This window comes from Dendroctonus ponderosae, unplaced genomic scaffold (assembly GCF_020466585.1).
Source record: "Dendroctonus ponderosae isolate FM_Combo_2020 unplaced genomic scaffold, Dpon_F_20191213v2 Dpon_F_20191213_8, whole genome shotgun sequence".
Taxonomy (NCBI): Eukaryota; Metazoa; Arthropoda; class Insecta; order Coleoptera; family Curculionidae; genus Dendroctonus; species Dendroctonus ponderosae.
This window is the reverse complement of record NW_026019016.1, coordinates 1,270,309-1,288,137: the sequence shown is the minus strand read 5'-3', so window position 1 is coordinate 1,288,137 and position 17,829 is coordinate 1,270,309. Positions and strand designations below refer to the sequence as shown.

At 37.4% G+C, this 17,829-nt stretch overlaps 1 long non-coding RNA gene across 1 annotated transcript; it reads right to left on the bottom strand.

Annotated features, from left to right (window-relative positions):
* Positions 1-992: 992 nt before the first annotated feature.
* Positions 993-1,855, bottom strand: LOC125505457. Its single transcript, XR_007282184.1, has 3 exons — positions 1,773-1,855; positions 1,337-1,715; positions 993-1,249 (listed from the first exon to the last, which is right to left on the bottom strand). It is a non-coding gene; the product is annotated as an uncharacterized LOC125505457 (long non-coding RNA).
* Positions 1,856-17,829: the final 15,974 nt, after the last annotated feature.

Here is a 17,829-nt window from a genome sequence, read left to right as displayed (position 1 = left end):
ATTTCCACCGATAAACGTCTGCCACTGAAAACTGAGCACTGAGTGTCTGAATCAATGCACCAATGGATTATCAATAAGTCGGTTTCTCTCTCGGTAAAATGAGCTGAATTCGAGCAAAGACACCCACCCCGAAACCTAAAAAAAATCCCTGGGAAATGCAAAACTCTGAATTGTTCCAGCCAAGGAAACGTGGGGGCTCTATTACTTGGGCAATGGGCACGTGAAAAGCCAAGCACTTGTCGAGGGCATTATTTCTGATCCCGTAGCGACCGGTGGCACCGAAGGGCACGTGGACCGCACGTGCCCTTCGTAAACCATTCATTAGCGCAACCACACCGAAAATCCGAACGTGCTCCATTTGTTTTGAACGCACGTTACGGCCATTGTCAAGGGTTGGTTGAGCCTTTTTAATATGTTCGCTGCTCAACAAATTGGATTCGTTAACATGCGTTTTTGATCGATGCCGAACAGCAGAGATTTTTCGGTAATCAGATCTGAGAGTGTTAGTTGGCAGGAGGGCCAGAGCAGTCTTCCATCCCCAGTCAATGTCTAATGTTCAGCAAATTTGCAGGAAATTAATGGGAAAGGTTCAGGTTAAGTATCGATGGCTGTTCAGGATTGCCCTTTTTTCTAGAACTATTTGAATAAGGTGTAAAGTAGGTTCCGTTCTTCAGCCAGTTCCAGAGGCGTTTGTGTGCTTTTCCAGCCTAAAGTCGTTGAAGCGAATTGAATTGAGTTTTCAGAGCTACCTTGTACAAATGCATGCACTTTTTTCTTGAAAATTATATTGTTGAAATGAAACCCCAAATTTCCCAGGAAGAAACATCGTCCTTCTAGCTAATCACGGCAATCAAATTGTCTTAACAATATGAATTTTATCAGATTTTTTATTTGATTCCTCGATCTGTTTTTGCTTTTCATATCTTTTCCTTCTTTCTTGGAAAAAACTGAATGGAACGTAAAAAAAAACAAACAAAAAAGTGAAATGTGGTATAACTGCGCTGAAATAAAACCAGTTTTGACTTGAAATTACCTTCGGCAGTTCATACGTTCCCTTCTGCATCTTTATATGTCGTTTTTTGCAGTAGTAGTAGTCAATTTCTGCTAAAGCTTCTAAAGCTGTGTTTCTTGTTGTTCTAATATTGTTTGCGTATTTTCGTCTCCAACCTTCCTTGATAATTTTTTAAATACCGTTTCTTCAATCGGTCACTGGGCGTGTTTTCAGTGAGTGCAGCAGAGTATCAAGAGCCTAAAAGTTCGAAAATTCACTTATTCTGTTTATTTTATTTTCTTTCGCCACGTCGCCGGTTCTTTTAACACGACGGTTTATCAGCACCTTTCATATGCCCAAAGTCATCATTCTCCTGAAATTCTGATCCAAAACCACCCACCACAATTGATCCCTCATCAGTTTCGTGACGCAAATGCAAGTCATACGAATTATATCAATCAGGCGCCAGAAACCTGACTGCTGAGAAAGCTGCCGACATTTCATGAATAGAGCTGTTGAATTTCTAAGACGTTTTTTCTTCCAAACCCTCAGCCATTTACTGCCGCATGATGTTGGTTTAGAGATGTGTGAACGTTTTGCCGCTTGATGAAAAACTGCGCCAAAGCCAGAGCCAAAGGAGGAAAAAGTCTAACATCGATGACCAGGCTGAAGGATTTTTCGCTGTTCCGACGTAAAATCCTAAGAGTACTTGTTGACTTTTTACCTAAAAATTATACCCAAATCAAATCCCAATTAATTAGGAACCTGTCCGAATTCCCACAATTTACCGTGCATGGTTTCACATAGAGGCCGGGAGATAAATACGGTGGGTGTAATAAATTATAGGGCCCGAATGGCCGAAAAATGGTGATGACTGTCAAAACCAGGCCTGTCAACGAGAACCATTGAGAAAGGTTGTGCAAAGTCATCATCTTAGAGTTTTTTTTTAAGCATGATGAATGGTAGTAGTAGCTACCGCAGGTACTTTGGTGTTTCCGTGATCAAATGATTAGAGTCTGTCCCATGAGAAACTATTTAGGCAAAAATAGTTTCAGGCACCAATAAATTATCCTCCTTTCGAGGTGAGGAAAATACCATTCACTTACTATTACTCCATTTTTCCTTTTTTACAAACAAAACATGAAAATCCATTATTTAAATTACTTCCTCGTTGCTCAGCAGTGAAACCGTCTGATTAGGCATGTGGGGAAACTACAGCTTAAAACCTAACTAAACCGATTTCTTATGTAGGAATCAAATTTAAATTGCTTGGTAATTTGCGTTTTGATTTGTAGCTTTCCCATGCTTCTTAAACTAGACCTGGACTTGAGCCGTAAATTTGCTATTTTCTGTGTTTTATTTGGCTTTTTGAAATGTGTTTGAACGCGGCTACAAGTGGTTAGATCTTTTGCTACTGACTAAGTAGATTTTTGAACAGCATGTAAGTAGAATCCGACAAAGTTTTAGGCAACAGTTGGAACTATTGGTTTCAATTTCACAGTCTGGATGGTGAAAAAATCACAATTGTTTGAGCAAATTACCTAGACGAATTCTAATTAAACATCAGAAAAAGCGATGATAGGAAATTGAAGAAAAATCGAAAGTTGATTTTTGCAAAAAACTTACAGATGAAACTGCAACGACTCAAAATTTCTAAATATTGAGCAAAAATTTAATCGGAGTTATCGTATTTAATTTAACATGTAAAAGTCTATTGCGCCCCCGAGTTGTTTATATTGACCAGAGAAATCTGTTTTGTTTACGCCAATCATCCAATCCAGTTTGAACCTAAAACGCGCGTTTGACAGTATAAGTTACAATACAATGGAACTTGGGCAGAAAATAGAGGATGGGGCGCCAGCTTGCGTAACGGTTCAAAGGAGAAAACCAACTATATAGAAAAAACAACAAAAACCGGGCGTTCACTGGGGTTTCAAAACTGGGGGTGAAGAAACTAATCGAAACGAAACAAAACTGGGCAAACAAAATGGACAAGAATAGGGGAACTAATGGGAGAAGCACAGGAATTCGGGCAACAACTATAGAATTAGGACAGCAATTGAGGGAAATAGAATCACAATAGAAACGAATAAGAAATAGTGAAAAACATCGAGAAAACCTAATTATCTACAGTGTTTAAGTAACAAAAATAAAGGTGTTCGAAAGAAGATGCTGCAGCTTTTTGCTTCTTTAATGTTTTGTTTTCTTCTCAGTTCTCTTAAGACACTCTGTTCCACGACAGTCTTAAAGCCCGAAAAATTAATCAGTTTCAACAAAAGACATTTAAAGCTTTGCAAATACTAAACCGCTTTAACATGAACATACAACTTGACCAGGAATAAAAGCCGTTTTTTTGTTTTTCCATCATCTTATTCACTTCAAATGATGGTTTTTTGCTTTGACGGTATCTGTTAAAGAGGTGATTTCCTCTGAAGTGTTTCCTTGAGAGCCTCCAAACTTTCCTGTGTTTATGCGCAAATCTTTGCCTTCAAAATACCCCAGAAAGAGAAATCCATCGGGTTTGCATCCGGAGAATTTGCCATCTTTTTTGTCTTCTGTCCTTCGAAAGATTGTCGCATTGTCGATTCGTGCCCTCACTTTTCGAATGTTTTCGGGTGTTGTTCCAGACGTTTTCGGACACCCTCACTAGCGTTTTCCCATGCTGACACTATCATTGTGTCCAGTTAGTCCAATACTCAAACCTTCTACTCATTTGCAGATGTGTGACCTGATTAACTGTGTCCTTCTGAGACTTAACAGTTTGAATTCCATCTCGTATAACTTCTTTTCTAGTCAATATGGAATAAAATGCTTTTAAACATGTCATCAAGCAAATTTGCAGACATCTATCACCATTAGTTCGCGAAATACACCCAAATAGAGTTAGGCTTTGGCTTCATATCAACAACCCTGTATATCTACAGCCACCGAGACCCATAAAGCAAAAAGCAATTTTTTCCGTCACTGTAGTAAATCATTGGTAAAATACCTGGGCTGCTTATCATACCGTGCGGCCAGGTCATAACCGCATATACACTGTAAAATCCTCCCTTGACCCATAAATCTCGTGCATTTCGAAAGCACCCGAGGATGATTGCCTTTTAAATAGTAATCTTCGTCTGGAAACAAATAATAAGCAAAACAAATATTGTGAACAAATTAAAATTTTAATGCATACGAAATGGTTTTTCCGCTTGCCCTATAAATTCTCTTTATTTGTTTTGAGCCGACGCCAAAGCAAATTGAACCTAGATGGGTTCATTTTTTATGGGGTTTTCGCTGGAACCGTATGGCGCCTATCCCCTTTTTTACGTGTAGGTGTTGAGCCGTATTGAAACTGTGTTCAGATTTATGACCAACGGTTAAATGATTATTTCGAGGCGAATATTTCATTTTTCTCACCAATAGCTATAAGTCCAATTTTTCCTCAGTTCTATATCTATAACGATTAAAGAAATCAGCCGGCATTTTTTAAGCCATTTAATAATAAGGTGATTAAACCACTGAAAGCTTTAGTTGTTGGTAGCTCAAAGGGTCCAAAACCACGCAAAACTTCAGCAGTTAGTCATCTGGTTATCAAAGTTGTTCCTCAGACTGGCTTAACAAAATAATCGATTGATGATGACAACACATGAACGACTTAGTCCCAATTCGAGATCGATCATTTTCAAATTTCTTCATCGGCCGAAACTATCTCCTCCACCTAAGCCAGGTGACATTTTATTATCTCGAATATTGAAAAGCGATCTCATTCAGAAACTGAGGCTTCGGAAGAAATTGATCGATGACCGAATTCATCTCAATAACCATTAGAAAAACAAAGGGACAAGGTTTCGAATACACACGATCGACCTGATAGGTTCGTGTTTTGTGGTACTTGTCACCACGGTAATACTTTAACTTTTCGATTTTTTTCTTGCTGATGTTTCAGATAGTACCCCCACGCACACACACATAAAAAAAGTTTCGTCGAATATTGAAAGTGATACCCGAAGTTTGGGGATCTATATTTCAAATGGCCGGTGTCAGATTTCATATCGTAAAGGATTGAACGGGCCTGGCTTGGTGACATGATTTCTTGGAATTGAGCTGTATTAGGATTTTTCCATATTTGACCAGTCGCTTCTCATTTATTTTGCCCAATTATTGAGCTATTGGACAATACACTAAATATTAATTTTTATTGTGTCTTACGTCTGCAGTCAAAGCCGATCGACTTCTTTGTTCCGAATACAATGCATTTTGACCGGTGCCGAAATTGGAGATGTGAAAACAAAACCAATACGGCTTTGTCCTTACACAACTGTTGCATTTCGGAATATTCGCGGACACGACAGAATCTCAACAAAATCTATTGTGCAACTTTGCCCATAAATTTCGACAATACAATCCCAACTGACCTGTTTTTTCGTAAATATTCAAGACACCATTTTATTTCGAACAACTGTGTTCCTGATTTTCAGTCGTTTTCTTCCCCCTCACAAACCACAAAAAATTGCCAAAGGTTTCTAGTCCAATCGATCTTTAATTGTAGTTTGAATCTTTCCAGTGTGGTGACCGAAAAGTTTGGCACAAGTTTCACTTGGGAGTTGGAAGTTTTGCTTTGTACCGTAAACTGAACCATTTTCAATGACTAATTGATTGTTTAAAGATTTTTCACATTGTTTCTTTTATTTGAACATGGAACTGCTATGAAACAGTGGTTTAATTTTCAATTTGATACGCAATCTAAATCAGACTCTATAGTTGTCGATATTTTAAGGCCAACTTAAGTTCCAGGGTTAGAAACGCATTTTTTTTATTAAAATAAGCCAAATTGACTATTTTTGTCCAACAGCTAGAGTTCTTGAGCTGAATTTGAAGTTGGCCAAATTAAAACAGACTTTTGCTGTAAAAAATTGAAAATCAGTTATTTGAAATGACACTCAAACTAAATCTGGTGATTTTCTCGTAAGGGCCGTGAAAAATAATTTATGTCTGACGTTTCGCTAGCACGAGTACCTTGCATCTTCAGTCTACTAGCAAGTCGCCGTTCACAGCTCGAGAACAGTTTGAAACTAGACGAATTTCAAGGGCCGATTTTCTAGTTCAAGTTGGATAAAATGCGCGTTACACGAATAAACTTCGATCAATTTTGAATCTGGATAAATTCTGATTGCTGAGAGCGATTTTATTTTTGATTAGAGCTTTGTTTTGCGCAAAATATTTCTGGTTCGTAGGTGCTTTTGCAAAAATCAGTGCTTCAGATAATGTTTCTACAGGATGCCAAGGAGACAGGAAAGTTTGACTGCTCAAAGTTGGACAAAACGACGTTTTTTTTCTATTCCAACATCACCAGCATTAGGAATCTCAAATTTCTAAAAACGTTTTTGAATTTTTCGACCCTCTCGTTTATTTACAGAGCGTTTCCAAAGAAAACAACTTGTTAGTCTTGCAGTATAACATTTTTTTCTTGAACCAATTTTCAAAATCTGGAGCTCAAATTGAAGTTAAAACTTTAAAGTCGAATTGAGCAAAACTATTGGTTGCACAAACGATCGAAATATTTGAAAGCGAACTTCACTTTCGTTGAAAGTCGGTCAGAACTCCGATTTGGGCAATTTTTTATTGGAATTGTTGATGAAAGTTTAGCCTCAACATGAGCTCTAGATCGTGACAATCGGACCAGGAGCAGAAAATTTATCCAAGCAAGATCAAAAGTCGGGTTTTTGAGGCCATCCTGTAAACAAAACCGTTTCGAGCTGCTTAGATTAATTTTAAACGTTTGGTATTGAAAGCCAAAAAACCTCATTTTTGGCCAACTAGTTCCGAACTTTCCCAAATTTTGATTTTTTTTATTTACCACCCTGTATCACAATTTATCAAAAGAATTAGGGGTTTTTTGGGTTTCAGACCATCGTCAACAGAATTATCTCCTGACTTTGTTGTAATCGCTGCAGGCGACACAATTAAGCTAAAAATCCCAAATATTTTGACGATTGCAATCATCATCGATGTCCAACTTTTCCTTCTTATAGGCATTTTCTTAAATTTCACATTACAAAATAGAATCAAACCAAAGCATCTGGAACATAATCAGTAATCGTCAATCAATTTTTCATGCAAAAAGCTCTGGCCTAAACAGATAAACCGGATTTTTCGATAAAACCAATTTAATATTTGCGACTTTTCGTCGATTCCATTGTAAGTTGGTTCGCTGCAAAAATCGAACATACCATTTCCACGAGTTTTTTCTGGCCAAAACCGGATATTCGTATAAAGCAAAATTTATAATGCCGAACTTAAAATGGCTACTGCGAAAGGCTCCTGCGATAGCTTTCAAGATAAAGACATTTTTGTTTCGTCTGCCAAACAAGAGAAACGAAGCGGCTTTGGGAATAAATCCGCTCTCATTTTGTGGTGTGTCTTTCGTATTTCAATGGCTTTGTAGTCTCCATATTGAAATCAATTATTTTCCTTTCAAATAATACCCGTGACTGTCTAACCGACGACGGTTTTTCCAAACAAGCAAGCGGATTTTGCCCATTTCATCAGCCAAATGTCTCTTATTTAATCTTAGCCTTTTATTTAAACAAGCCCGTTAGCAATGAGAAAATGTTCTCGGTTTCAAGATGCAATATTTTACCGTACTTTCGTGTTATATCTGATGAGGATCTCGACAGAAGGTACGTATTTAACACGGACTACAAATTCCCGTAAACATAACTCATTCAAGCATTTCCATAAAACGTGTAAAATATTTTTACAAGACGGGCCTACGTGTTATGTTTAAGCGTTTTTATGGGCCCTAGTTGATATCTTTCATCTTATTTGTCGTCTGTTAGAGCTTTAAAAGTGCTACAAAAACTCACTTTTGTTGATCCTGATATAGGAGCATTTGCTTGATTGGCCATCAGCTGCTGGTAAATCATTAGGGGCATTTTTCAATTCCTAGAAATCTTCACGTTTGCATTGGTAATTATTGATGAAAAGCGCACTTTCAGCGCATAAAGTAATTGCGTTAATCAACCTATAATACATAAGGTGTGCGTATTTTAATATTCCATTGTTATCACCGTACTTAGCGTCGGCCAAATGGCTGGCAGTTCACTAATTTAGCATATATGTAGTCCACTCAGGAAATTTTTAAACATTTTAATTGATTACCGTTGCTAATGAGCGGCTCTTTCCTCCTATTAAAAAAGTGCAAATATTCGTTAAGCAAATCGACCATCTCTTTACGTTAAGTAATAAAAATTGGGTGATTTTTGCGAAAAATTACACGCAATTACTCCGATCTTTATCGGAGCTGAAACAAGGTGCCTTCGGGATTCTTATGCGTTTAAAGTAGCTGTTTATGCAAACGTTCTGTTGTATTATAACTTTGCAGAGTTTTGATCAAATCTGAACGAGACTAATGATTATCAAGCTGAAAAGTGCTCTGATGGTAAATTGCTTCACTTTCGGATTTAAATTAAATTAAAACCGTGTTACCTGCTCTTTATTTGTTACATTAATCTTCACTTTTTCATCTTAATTAACTAGGAATTTTGCATTCTCGAAACCCTATCTGCTGAAAAATGATTTCCATCATCAGGTCCTTGAATGATGTTGCTCAAGGAAAAAGTGTCAAATTAAAATTAGTAAAACTGCAAATGAGCCGATACTTTGAAACTGAATATGCTTGATGTGTTCAGCCTTTCGACTGGTCGACTGGCGCCAATTTTTTCCCAACTCACGCCCCCTTATCTTTGTTCGGTCACACTTTCTTTGAGAAAAACTGGAAATCCTAATGAAGCGAACCAACAACCAATTAGGGTACATACAGATTTAGTAGCAGGAAGCCGAAACGATCACTGTTTGTAATGTGGCTTCAAATCGCATCTAGAAATTGTTGAATGAGCCTTCAAGAGCACATTTTCCTCTTCATTACTCACGAGTTTTTTCGCAGGATGCGACCGAACAAAGGGGCCATTCAAAAACCGATCGGTTGAATCTAAAGTTGCCTATTAAAATCTAACGTGTTTACCTTGTGCATTGTTCATTTATATAGTTCGATCTACTTAATGTTTCTTATCTTTTAACTAATATCATCGGCTCAGCGATCGATACGTGGGGGCACGGGACTCATGATTGATTTTTTCCAAGTGTCACTGTCGGAACAGCTTTGAAGCCTCCAGGAGGTCCAGATTTAGGTCTGCGGGAGTTAAGATCGTCTATGGCGATGACTCGTGCCTAAGTCACGCAGTTGTCCCACATCAACTACAGAGTGTACAAAATTCTACAATGGTTGAACTTGGCGCACAATTTTTCCACGCTAAAGTCTTTGCGGAATATTTTTACGATAAACTTGGTTTTTGCTTTCATTGTTACACAGAAACTGTTAATAAATGGGTGAAATGCGTGGCAACACCGCATTGTACTGAATTCTCCAAAAAAATATAAACAATCCAGCAACTTTTGCAAAAAACGGAATTATTATGCATCTTAGCGACAATTTTGTCTCACCGGACAAGTTTGTGAGTGTTTTTGACTTATTTTATGGACTCTCAAACGACACCATCACCTTTCGGAAAACACCAAGTTGCTCTCGAAGCGCTCTATCGAAAAGGTTCTAATGGTTATTTCGATATTTGTGACTGTTTCCGAGATACAAATGTTTCCGAGAGTGCAAATGTTCCATATTGTTTAAAATTTGGATTTAGCTTTTTAGAGGTTAGAAATTTTGCGTCACTTCTGATCACTCTGATGAGTATCGCATTAAGGTATCGCTACTGAAATGGCCCTGTTGAACCAGCAGATATTTGCGACTTTTTTCCCAAAATGAGCTCGTAAACGTCGACCACGTCCTCAAATTGCCACATTTTTGCCGCTAACTTTTTAACGGTTAGACATTTTTCAACGCGCTAAATTGTGAAATAGAGCACATGAGACGGCCTATAGAAATAGTGCTAACAATAATTCCGATTTTTTGACTATTTCCGAGATATCAGTGAAAATCTTCAGAATTTCCTAAAATTTGGATTAGCTTTTTGGAGGTTGGAAATGTTCGTACCGTCTGATGAGAAAAATAGGGGTGTTGAAATGGTTCTGATGACTCAGCATATATTAGCGACTGTTTTTCAGAAAGAAGCTCGTATCGATCGAGTAGGTACGTCTTAAAATTTTGTGGTTTTGTCTCTTTCTTTTTAAAGATTGGAATTTTCTCAAAACGACTCACCTCTGAAGGTAGCCCTTGAGTTTCTCGATTGAAAAGTCAATTTTTCAATCAAATTTTTTAGATATTTTCCACCATATCCGAGATATAAAAAAAGTGAAAAATATTTTGAAAATTTTATTTGAGCATTTTACAGGTTAGGAATTTTGCGTCACTTCTGTTGAACAAAATATAGCTATCGAAAATGTTCTCATAACGCAGCAGACATTTGCTACTGTTTTCTTGAAATGAGCTCGAAAATGTCCACTTTATTAATTATTAACTTATTAAAGGTTAAAACATTTTCGGCGCGCCCAATTCAAGAATATGGCACATGAGAAGCTCTCTCGAAACGGTGCCAATATTTTTTTAAATATTTCAGATTGTTTCCGAGATATGAATGAAAACGTTCAATATTCCTTCAAATTTGGTTTTGGCTTTTTATAGGTTATGAATTTTGCGTCACTTCTGTTGAGCGAAATATAGCTATCGAGAATGTTCTCATAACGAAGCAGACATTTGCTACTGTTTTCTTGAAATGAGCTGGAAAATGTCGACTTTATCTTGAAATTTTCGCATTTTTGTCTCTACCGTTTTAAGGGTTAGAACTTTTTCTCCGCGCAAAATTAAAAAATATGGCACATGAGAAGCTCTCTCGAAAAAGTGCTAATAATTTTTCTAATATTTCAGACCGTTTTCGAAATATAAATGAAAATGTTCAAAATTCCTTAAAATTTGGTTTCAGCTCTTTACAGGTTATGAATATTGCGTCACTTCTGATGAGCAAAATATAGTTATCGAGACTGTTCTCATAGCGCAGCAGCAATTTGCTATTCTTTTCTTGAAATGAGCTCGAAAATTTCCACTTTATCTTCAAATTTTCGCATTTTGGCCTCTAACTTTTTAAAGGTTAGAACTTTTTAGGCGCCCAATTCAAGAATATGGCACATGAGAAGCTCTCTCGAAAAGATGCCAATAATTTTTCTAATATTTCAGGCCGTTTCCGAGATATGAATGAAAATGTTCAATATTTCTTAAAATTTGGTTTTAGCTTTTTACAGGTTAGGAATTTTGCGTCACCTCTGATGAGGAAAATACAGCTTTCGAAGCGATTCGCATAAATCATCAGATATTTGCGACAGTTTCCCAGAAGTTTTTAAAGGTTAGGAATATTGAGTCAGTTATGATAAGGAAAATATCCACTGTTGCCGCAATTGGCATTGTTTCCCAGAAATATGCTTTTGAGCAATCGCTTTTTGTTTCAATATTCTATTGCCAACATGTTGGTATTTTTTTCCCGGAGACACTTTTTGTGGATTTTGATCCTAACGAACTTCTTATTCAGCTTCTGTTCCAATTTGCTTCCTTCATTGGTTTTTCTGCAAGTTTTGCTGCTTCGGAATCGCTTCGGAGCTTGTACTGAGCGTTTTCTGCAACATTCAGCTCCTGAGGCTGAAAGCTTTGGTCTGACTAGAGCCGAGCAAATCTGCATTCGATTGGCACATTAGTTTCGGCAACAGGATGCCAAAAGCGATCCATTTCGGATGTAAATGTTCTTGATGTGAAAACTCCCATCTTTCCTGCGTTGGCGCCAGAACGGCTCTACGCCGAATTAGTTCCATCGGTACGGCACGTCCCTTAAATTTTTTCCGCTCCCGTGAAATATGGTCTACAGACACGAAAAGAAACGGCGGATCGTATTTCTTCTGGAACGATTTTGCCGAAAATAATTGGTGTGTGTTTATGCGCGTTGAGCCGCGATAAATCTTCTTTAAAACATTGCCGGCTAGTCCTTTCCCAGCTTCGCAGCTTTCACGATTTTCCACTTCAAAGGGCCACATCAGGTTAACAACTTAAAGGAACTTTCCAATTAAAAAATCTGATTGGTTTCTCCACTTCTTTTGCTTGCTGAGTTGAGAAACTGATTCAAAATTGTCTCCAAATCACCCAAAGTGTTGTGCTGTTTAGTGTGGAAATTGAGTTTCAAAAAATTATTTAAATTGAGTATTTTCCAGTTAAAAGCCTAGGCAAAATGTCCAGGAAAAGAGTTATAAAACCTCTAAACTGTCTCGAAAATTCCCCATTTTTTGGCAATTTTCACTCGTCTGAAGGCAAATGGGGTCGATTAACAATTGAACTGTGAGACACTGAGAAGCGGCTAGTAGGAGAACAGAATTCTTGCGACGTTGCTATGTCAAATTTGAATTTGGATCCTCAAATTCTCCATACACCGTTTCTTTGCCATGCTATACAGGGTGTTATTTAAAATGCTCATGAGGTGATTCTGTTTTTATGAGTTTTCTAATCAAAGTTTTTATGAGTTATTAGGATGGCAGTATGTATGACAAGGAATGTATCACAAAATTACTGCTAGACGTTATTGTTATTATGTGTGTATAATACATATAAAATTATTTTGTAATTGTTATTTATTGTTTTCAAAAGTGTTCAAAAACCTGGTATTATTTACTGATTGATCATACAAGTTCATCATATGAGCTGAATGCCGTGGAAAAATACACTTATCTACGGTTTAATCTTAAAACTTGTTATGCGTTATTTGAACTGCGATTATAGCTTTTCGCAATATATTTCTTTTTATATAGTGTATATGTTCTGAGATTGGTAATAGAGGGCTTATCCGAGTAATTTTTAGACAATTATTTTTATTGCTTAGAACTGGTTTTAGCAATAGTCAAATGAGGAGACTTCAATCTTCAATCTTTTTTCTAAAGTGAAGTTATATAGTGAGGAGTAAGATTAAGTGAGAGCGTTTTCCGGCTTTGCCTTTTCTGCGTGGCAGTTGTTATTTTTCTCTAAAGGGCAACGGGCAATAAAAGAAAAGGAAACGGGCTCAACGACCCTAAGGTAAAAAATTATTTTTTAAACGTATTTACCTAAGTTTTTAAGAACATATGTTTTTTAGTTTCCGGTTTAGATTGTTATTGAAAGTATAATTACAAACAGAACAAGAGACAAATTGGAATGACTGAGATTAAGCGGTTTTAAGCTAACAGCTGACCAAGATGTTCATTGAATTAGTTAGATACTATTTTTAACCTTTAACTGCACCTACACACTTTCATGTACACCAAAGGCGAAATATTGTTGAGAAAAAGTTGAGAAGAGTTAGTTTGGTAATCTGTGATCTTGTCTCTGACTACAAACGATAAATTGTGTAAGGCGGCTCCGTAAACGCAAGTTATCAGCCTCCTGGTTAAAAAGCAATACTGGTATAGGTAGATATTTTGAAATTGACCGCGCCTATTCATTGGCAAAGGGTGGCAACGTCGCAAGGATTATGTTCTTCTATTAGCTGCTGCTAGACACTGAAGCCTGAGGATGGCGTATTTTCGAAATGATTGGACCATAAAACTGGAAATTTTCCCTCCTGAAAATCCGGAATAAATTTGAAAAATCCGCTGCAATGATTAGTGCAAGCGAACCGGAATAGCTTGGAATTCTAGTTAGATAATGGATACTTTGGCCCAGATACGCCCCCTCATTAACATGCTCTTGACAATGTTCAGACGGATAATTTGAGCAGAGTGAGCCGCATGCCATTTAACACATGCCTTAGACATTTAAAAAGACGACCTGTCATAACAATCCTGTAAAGTGGCTGAAAGTGTGGTAATTCCAAAGTAAACAAGATTATGGAAGTCATTCGTTCTGTAGCACCACCCCATGTTTAGGTTTTGGATTAATTTTTATTCCCGTTAAACCGGCAGCCAGCACCCACTTATGTGCGAACGAGAATGTCTGTTTATTTAACGGATTCGTTTTTGTCGTTTAATCAATTTGATGGGTCGAAAGGGAGTTGGAGGGCCCAGTTTCGGGCTACCGGCTTGCCCATTGTCCCCTGATGGGTTCTAAGGGCCAAAGTAAATATTGTTATGAATATTCATTGTTGTGCGCTTCACTTCACGCTCAACAGTTTTTCGCTGCAAAATCAACTATTCAGCAAATTGTTTCCGCCTGATCCCTAATGTTAATTAGTGGAGGAAAAACTGCATCAACATGTAACGCAAAACCTCATTTTGCCTAGTTGCATTATTTGTTAAGCAAATATCAGCAATTAAAAAACGCCCAGCCTGTTCCGGTTTCAGTTCGGAGCTTTTCATAAATTACATTAAATCTACCTTAAAACCAAAAAGCCTTTAGTTTCCCAATTCTCTGCCACATGTTTCTAATTAAATTCGACTAATTCAAGCTTGGGAATCGGTTTAGGTGGCCAATTGTTTGACTTTATATCCATCCCGCATGGACTTGCGACTGGTTTATGACTTTTTTAAATTGTTCCCTCGTTTGATTCCTTCAACTCGACGTCTTAATTCGTGTTTTAAGTGGCGCCCTTGTTTGAATTCTTTCGCTAATTGACAGTGGAACATCTAATCCTCTAAGCATTTAATTAAATGTTTTATTATTACATCCCGTATTGGAAAGTTTAATTTGGTCGTGAAGGTGTAGGTAAGCAATGTCAATTTATCAGCAGGAACGCGATAAAAATTAACTCGTGTAGCTCAAACACCCACGGGAACAGGATTTATTATTAAGTTATTGAATTATGGAAATGTGCACGTTAGTGGAATGCGTTATTATTGCAGAAGGTTTTTAATAGAAAGTAGTAACTCTCCAACACTTTTCATAAAAAAAATATTTCTTTTCACTAAGGACGGAAACTGGAAACCTAAATTCGACGTTTTCGATTCGGAAACGCAAAGTTTTATTTGAATTTGACCTCTCAATGAGAGCGCATTTAGGAAAAAACATCCATTATCTGACCGATATTTACTGAGGTCGGAACAGTAGAGTTTCCAGAAGATTGTGCCACACTGAGCATCTTGGGAGTCAAGTGTCTCTTAGAAATGGTGCAAATTTGGCATTTTAAGTAACACTTTTCACAAAAAAATCTTTCTCTTCAGTAAGAATGCAACATTTGACATTTTCGATTCGGAATTGCGAAGTTTTATCACGGAGAGCGCATTTGGGAAAGCACCTCCATTATCAGACCGATATTTACTGAGCTCGGAGCACTCAGAACAGGGTTTGGTGAAGATTTTGGCACAACTTTCAGCATCTTTAAGCTTGAAACAATCAAGTTTCCGGCATATTTTAGTGCCACTTTCAGCATCTTTAGAGTCAAGTGTCTCTTAGAAATGGTGCAAATTTGAAATTTTAAGCAACGCTTTTCACAAAAAAATCTTTCTCTTCAGTAAGAACGCAAAATTTGACACTTTTGATGCGGAATTGCGAAGTTTTATAAAGGAGAGCGCATTCGGTAAGGCACCTTCATTATCAGACCGATATTTACTGAGCTCCGAGCAGTCAGGACAGAGTTTTGTGAAGATTTTGGCACAACTTTCAGCTAGGAACAATCAAGTTTCTGGCTTGATTGTTCACTTTCAGCATCTTTAGAGTCAAGTGTCTCTTAGAAATGGTGCAAATTTGAAATTTTAAGCAGCTTTAACTTGGATTAGGCGAATTTTCAAAGGAGAGGGCACAGTTAGAAAAAAACATCCCTAAGCGGGCAAAAATCTGAATTTTTTGGGATTTCTATGAAACTTTCTAAATCTTCGGAATTAGACACCTATCTTCGGAAAACGGCATAAATTCCAAAATGCTTCTTGCATTAGTTTAGAAGAATTTAGTTTTGAAAAGAGAAGGCGCATTTTAGTAAAGACGTCTGTTTTCACTAAATTGGCGTTTACTCAACATTCCGGTCGATTTCTATGAAATATTCAATTTCATTAGAGTCAGATATTTTCTATTGACCGTGAAAATTTCAAACTGCCGCTTGCTTTAATTTGGCAGTAACGAATTTTTAAACGAAAGGGCGCAGTTAAGTAAAATCGTCAGATTTTAGACTGCTTTTTACCAAGTTAGCAAAAATCAGATTTGACGGGAATTTTGATGAAACTTCCAGCATCTTTGGATCAAGTTTTTCTTTATTTCGAGTTGACAGATTTTCTTAAACGTTAACGATGTTTAACAGAAAGTAATAATTTTAACAAGCACAAATTATACTTCAAAAACTGTACCGAAGAAAAAAAGTCCTGCAACTACTGTAGAAACTTCCAGATAGATTCGCAGTTACCAACTTTTTCTCAAAATTACAGTGAATAAAAGTTATGAGATGCCTTTTTCTTTTCAAATACCTTATGAACCATACGTTTTATTAAGTCCATAACACATCAAGTTTATAAGTCTAAAACCGTGGTGGCTTTGGACGTTTTTTGTCTGTACTTAGAAGAAAGTGCCATAGAAAATCCTGGTGTTCATTTAATTCACTAGACGTTTTATAAAATCGTCAAAGTCCGTCCCCATCGCCCTTCGGCCATAAACCACCAAAGAATGTCATCAATTGTGCTAATCAACCCGTTTAGTCTGTTTGGCATAGAGAGATATTATCGGTGATTTGCGCCCCTTGTTTAAGGGCTGCTTTTTACCCTCGGCAGGGCCGTTGATTTAGACATAAAGCTGATTTAGTATCATCGTGTCGAACCTGATTATTTCGGCGAGCTTGAATGGGATGTAGGCTGAAAGGTTTTGTATTTGTGTAGTTGGTATTTTATGGGGGTTATTATATTGAATAGGATCGGATCGATGTTCCGAAGGGACTCGGTAGAAAGATGTAACTTTTCAAGGGTTTAGATAAAATTTGGCTCTTTTTTCTCAGATAGAGCCGGTCTTCATTTCCTCATTCTTAGCTTTTTATAGTCGATTTTTCAAATTCTTCCATTGCTCAATTTGAAACATCCACCTTAAAAAGCTAAGTATTGTGCATCCCTCTTTCTTCCCACAAAAACTCGGCAATCATTCGAAGAATTATTTCCTTGAAAACGTCAAATACAGTTCTGCGCACCAAGACGTGAAATTGGTTTCACAACCAAACCCATTGGATCGATCGTATCGATCAAACCATAACGGAAACCAGCAGGCAAAAAAATTGCATGGAAGGTGGTAGAATTTCCTCGATATACAGGCGTTTTTCCACCGATCCACCTTCCATAAAAGCAGAAACGACTTCGTTTCGTTAATATGAAATGAACAATGGTCGTACGCTTCAGAATGTCATCGTATCCGGTCGGCCCCGTTTATTTATTGGTTCGATTCCAGAAGAAATAAGAATTTATCAATAGCGAATGCGAAGGCCCGATGGTTTATTCATTTTATTCATTGGAATACCAACCATGCGCTATATAACCGGTAACCAGTTGTGAAACGGTGGATTTTTTGCCCTGTTACGTCTTGAAAGCGAGCTCAATTTTGTGAGGTAATTTTATTGTCTGTTGGAATTTGGCCGACGAATATTTGCGTGCTACGGTTAGCCTACCATATAGGAGAAACATGTCGCAATTTTCAGAAGCTTTTTTTCCCACTGTCTTGCCCAGACAACGCAACGCGACTGAAACACTCAACCTTTACAACTGTTTAAACACCAGGAAACAAAAGACTCGCTTCAGTTATGACAGCATAAGTGAGGAAATTCGAGCAGTTTTGACCCAGGAAGCGAAATTTGAATATCAGACACTTTGGTGCAATATTATGCCAAAATTTAATGTTTTCCGTCCCGTTTTTGCTCATTTCTCGGAGGCAAAATGAGCAAGAACGCTCATTTGTACATCATTCTAAAGAGAAATAAATGGCCTTTTTAGAAAGT